Consider the following 6,000-nt stretch of genomic DNA (forward strand, 5'->3'; position numbering starts at 1 on the left):
CAATTTTTTTGCAAAAAGAAACCCAGGCATAGCTCAGTTGGTTAGAGCTGATAACACCAAGGTTGCAGAGGTTTGGATTAGATGATCCTCGGGATCCTTTCCAACTCTATGATTCTATGAAACAGTTACACATAAAAATGTTCCTATGATACAAAATTACTAACACATATAAGTCAATTTCAGTTCCTTCTTCCGACACATCTCCCCTCTCAAGCCTCTTGGCTCTTCCCCCAGGACTCAAACAAAACCCACAGCTCTCCCACAAAAATCCCACAAAGAATAAGATTCCAAGCTTGCTTTTTTGTACATTTAAGTATGAATGTTTTCAACGCTTTCATGGAATTGTTTTATTGCGCGTTTCAATTACGTATGGATTTTGCAAATGGTTTTACACTTGTAGGCTGATTAGAAGCCATTTTGGCAGGTAAACAGCATATAAATAAAAATAACATTACTACATGTACGCTAATAGGTTCCGAACTGGAAGTGACTATGCAGGAAAGAGTTATTGGGATCTTGATGGCCACCAGTCTGAATGACTGGAAAAGGGTTTTAAATAAATGTATGGAGGATAAAGCTATCATTGGTTACTAGCCATGATGCCTATGGTCTACCTCTGGTGTCAGAAGGTAGCATGCCTCTGAATACCAGCATTTGACAATGACAAGTGATGAAGATTCCAATCTGCATTTAAGACTGAGAAGTGTGAATCAGGTCAGTTTATTGAAAAATGACTGAATGAAATGCTTGAGCATCCCTACTATGAATACCTCGTTCACCTAAAGTGATGCTGTTCACATTCGAGTGTGTGTCTATGCGTGTGTTGGGGGCCTACCTTTTGCATCACATCCCACGGAGCTGAAAACAGGGGCACAGACATTAGCGCTCAAAAAAGCATCCTATGAATAGTAAACGGCAGCAAACACACAAGCGTACACACAAACCCCCCACCCCACCCCCCAAAGTGCAATATATTTAAAAACTTGTGAACCTCAAGCGCCTCATTCATCGGAGCGTACAGGCTCTGGCAGTTTTTGCTGCAGCTCTCTCTGCAGGAATGTAAACAGTGCTATTTGCAATGTCTATGTTATGTCTCTAGTTTGGTATAATTTCCTAAACAGCGTGGCTGCCAAGAGCACTAAGTGTGAAGCTATCGGGGAGAGAGGGAGAGAGGAGAGGCGCTCGGAGCAGAGCAGAGCAGGAGCAGAGCAGAGCAGAGCTGCTGAGACAGCTCTTCTGGAGGCTGTTGTCTGAAGAGTGGAGAGGAGGGAGGCTTCAAGGTGAAGCACAGTTGCCTTGACTCAATAGGGAATCCTGTCCCTGCTGTAAGCCAAGATGCCATAGCTCAAGGGTAATGCATCTGCTTTGCAAGCAGAAGGTCCCAGGCTCAGTCCCTGGCATCTCCAGGTAGGGCTGGGAGAGACACCTGCCTAAACCCCTAGAGAGCTGCTGCCAGTCGGTGTAGACAATACTAAGTTAAATGGACCAATGGTGTGACTCAGCATGAGGCAGCTTCCTGTGTATGTTCCCTGGACAGCCTGTTCCCTTGCGAAACAAAAAGAGAAAAACGTAATGCGTAATGTGCACTGTTTGTGGGCCTTTTTTTCTGTTCCCTTACTTAGAAGTGAATTAGGGCATCCTCCAGATAACGCTGCAACCGAGTTGTGACTTGGCACATTTATTTATTGTCAAATTTACACCCCACCTTTCCCCCAAGGAACTCAAATACTTGGTTCTTTGCTTCCCCATTTTATCTTCAAAACAAGCCAGCAAGGTAGCTTAGGTTAAGAGAAGGTGACGGGCCCAAGGTTCATGGCTGTGTCTGGATTTGAACCCTGGTCTCTCAGGCTTAGCCTTTGCCAACCTGGCACCTTCCAGAAGTTTTGGACTACACCAGCCCCAGCCAGCATGACCAATACCCAGCGATGATGGGAGTTGGGAGGCCAACAGGTTGGGAAAGACTGGATTAGTCCAACACTAGCCACTATTTTATTTATTGCATTTCATGGAGAAAAGAGTTGCTGAAGGTTACTGGCTATGATGGTATGTTCTCCCTCCACAGTTGCGAGGCAGTAATGCTTTTGAATACCAGTTGCTAGAAACCACTGGAGGGGAGAGTGCTCTTGAGCTTGAAGCCTGCCTGTGGTTTCCCAGAGGCTTCTGGCTGGCCCCTATGAGAACAGGATGTTCTTGTTCATATCCCACCTTTTTCTCCAAGGAGCTGAAGGTGTTGTATATGGTTCTTCACCTCCTCATTCCATCCCCACAACACCCTGTGAGTTAGGCTAGCCTGAGAGGCAGTGATTGGCCCAAGGTCACCCAGTGAGCTTCATGGCTGAATTGGAGATTTGAACCTTGGTTTCTTGGGTTCTAGTCCAACTCTCTTAACCGCTACACCACAGTGGTGCTCACTGCAACATCTTCACAACAGGTGTGGAAGGCACTGTGAGGTCCAGTGAAGGCAAACCCCAGTGAAGGCTTTGGGTGCGGCACCAAGGTTTCAATCTGAGCTGGAAAGGCAGTTTTGCCACCACCGCACACCCAAGAGTGGCCCATGCCACAGATAACTCTGTGAAGGTTGCTGCAGCAAGCAGTCTTGGGAGTGACAGTCGTCAGGAGATTGCTGTGCCAACCTCCGATAAACTGTAACCAACAAAGTTGTGGCCAACTCACATTAATCTCCCTGCATCCATTGCTCCTGAGCAACACACCCGACTGCGTGTGGTGCACCATTTGCCTAATATATGCAGGGGGCGGTGGAATTCAGCCATTTTAAGATGTGGAATTCCATATCTGGGGCAGAACACACACAGTCCTACTTATATCGACTTGTGCCAACCTTGGCAACCATCTGTGCCCACCCTAAGGAAGCCCAGCTCAGGCTTTTATAGCCTTGGATATAATAAGCTCTGCGGGAGCATAATCAGGCAATCCTAAAAAGGAACGAACCCTGCCATCTACTTGGCTCGCTGCAATAACGATTAGCCTAATACGCCAGCCCCCTGCAAAGCCGCACACTCTGCGAATCCCTTTTTAATGAGCAGGGAGCATGTGGTTGCCCTCGCCCTACTGAGGAGGCCAACATTTAAAGCCTGTTGGGTTTTTTTTTTACTCTGCTAACTTGAGAGGGAGAAGATAAAGAGAGGCTGAGGGATAGAGAGAGGTTGCTGCAGGATGACTACTGGACATAAAAACAAGCAGGGTGACTTTTCCCCAATCTGTTTCCTCTTCTCTCCCCACCGCCCCCAGTGCTTATATTTAAGGGGATTTCAAAACCAGCTTCCTGGATAATTCATTGCCTTAGATTGCCTTAGGTTGCAGCAGCTCTGTACACCGGGCCGGGGGAAGCAAAGATCTAGGGGCCAAATGAGGCCCTCCAAGCCGCTCTCTTCTCTCTGACCCCTGGCACCAAACAACCCTCACTGACCCTGCTCCACACCCCGTGTTTTTGTCCGGTTGGTGTGCATCCTTGAAAACTGACACTGCCTCTTTGTTGCCTGGATGGAAGTTAATTTGCCCTGCCGTTTCCCCCCAGCCATCCCTCACTCACATCATATGATGTCACCTGTCGGGTGCCTGCGAAGGAACTATCAGGAGCTCCTGATGGTTCTTCTGCAAGCGGGGCTTGCATTTGGTGCCTTTGAAATTCAGAACCTGCTGACATCAGCTTCAATGGTAAGATCCCAGTCAGAACTCATCAGTGGAGCAGAGATGGTCTGCAAAGGGAATTGCTTCACTTGACCATCTTGATTGATAGATGGGTGGCCTTTCCCACCTGTAAAGTATGCTGCAGGGGGTATGTAGAAGTCAGGATCCAGTTCGCTGGCCAGATACATTTCCCCACACCCTTAAATGTTGTACCAAGCTACATTCCAGCTACTATTTTGCACCAGGTGGACCTTGGGGTTCCAGTAAATGCAAAGTAGATCCTGTGAGCATAAAGGCTTTCCATTCCTGATCTGTCTTACTACAAACTGTAACCAAGGATGCAGAAACTATGCTGTTGGACTCGAACTCCCACCAGCCACAGCCAGCATGGCCAGTAGCCGGCATGGTGGGAGCTGCAGTCCAACAACTTCTGGAGGTCGGTAGGTTCCCTATCCCGAAGCCAAGAAGTATTTCGACATCTTCACCAAACAGCAACCCCAATAATTCTTTGAGGGATGTTGTAACAGTTATATTAGTGTAAAACGGGTCTTATGCTTCTGGTGTAGGCATACTGGGAAACATTAGCTACCAGTTGTGGAGACAGTGTGTGTGTTCAAACCCCCCCCCCCCCGCTATCCAAGTCAAAATGTCCAGAAACATTCTCAAAGTTTGGGTTTAGCAATTACGAGGTTCCCCGCCACTTCAAACCCTATGCCTATCAGCCAACCCTTTGGATCACATCCCAGACAAGAGACAGAAGGGGAGAGAGATTCGACCTCCCCTCAAGACCTTGTATGGTCTCTCCTGGAAGCCAGGCTGCTTCACTGGTAAGTCTATGGAGCTTCTTCAATGTGAAAACAAACCACTCATGAATGTTCTGACGCAGATTTGTATTGCCTGTGGAATCCTGGTGTCTGGCATTTGGTAGGGGAATCATAAGGCAAGGAGGTAAACCCACCTGTATATTTAATAACGGAATAATTTTTGCCAGTGTAGCTTGTTCTGAAGGGGTGGGAAAAGCTACAAGAATAACCTTTTCAGCTGCATCTCCCTATGTATGTGGTCAAAATGTGGTGGCTGTAGAGACTGATTCAGGAGAGACATGTTTGGTTGCAGTTGGGGCAAATGGAGACATCCAATTTTGCTGCTGCAGGTGCACCGTGGCATTTCTACATACTGTCATCCTTCAAAATTTATACCTATCTGGATTTTGTGATGAAGTTCTCCACCCAATGTGTACAGAACAATCTATATTAGGGGAACTGTGCACAAAAATGCATGCCTTTGTGAAAATATCATTCAGAATTGTTTTATATTGGGGGAAATGTCTTACAGAATGTGTGTATCAACTGCATATAAAAATATTTCAGGAAAATCCACATTAAAATGCTGTTCAATTTTCATGAGGATGCTTATTTATTTATTTATTTATTAAAGGCAAACCGCTGCATAAATATGGAGAACTGAATTTAAGATTGGAAAAACAAGAAACCGAGAAACCACCCCCTGATGAAAACATTTCTGCTCATGAATGGCTAAGCCTTTCTCCCTGACAGGCTCATTTTTTATGTACATGTAGAGCATTATTCCTTTATGCAAGTCCTTCCTCCTCTACCTCATTTCCTGAAGTAGTGCAACACAGGCCCCAGTTCAACAAGAGAAACTTCTGCCCCCCTTGCATAGACCTGTTAAACCTTTAAGTGGTTTCTAAGCTGCTTTTCCCACAGACCACTGGAAAATTGCTGCGGGTCTTGGTGGACCACTTAATGGCTTTTCTGCCTGTTGTAGTAATTGTGCTAGGTGCTATATGATATTTGATTGCACTGTATTTCTAGTGCTCTTTTTATGTCTTCTGCATTGTATTACCATCTGAATTCAATAGGATTCAAATTGTAAAACAAGAAAATAGAATATATTCAATGTGACGGATGACCCATCTCCTGTCTTCAACCACAGCCATGCTGTGTACCACCTGAATGAAGTTCAGTTCACAAACGACAGTTTCAGAACTTCTGGCTTAGATCATCTGGGGAAACTCTACTCATGGGAAGTTTAGGGAAGTTTTTAATGTGTGACATTTTAATGTATTTTTAATCTTTGTTGGAAGCCGCGCAGAGTGGCTGGGGAAACCCAGCCAGATGGGTGGGGTACAAATAAATCATCATCATCATCATCATCATCATCATCATGGCACCACAGAACGTCATAGGGTGGTAATGACCTGAAAATGGGCATTTTCTGCTGTTGCCCTGTCATGTGGGATGCCGTTCTCTCCGACATACATGAAGCAGCAACCATCAGGTGCTTAAGATATCATATAAAGACATATCTTTTTACACATAAGACTGGACC

Source organism: Lacerta agilis, chromosome 8 (genome assembly GCF_009819535.1).
Source record: "Lacerta agilis isolate rLacAgi1 chromosome 8, rLacAgi1.pri, whole genome shotgun sequence".
In the NCBI taxonomy this organism is placed as follows: domain Eukaryota; kingdom Metazoa; phylum Chordata; class Lepidosauria; order Squamata; family Lacertidae; genus Lacerta; species Lacerta agilis.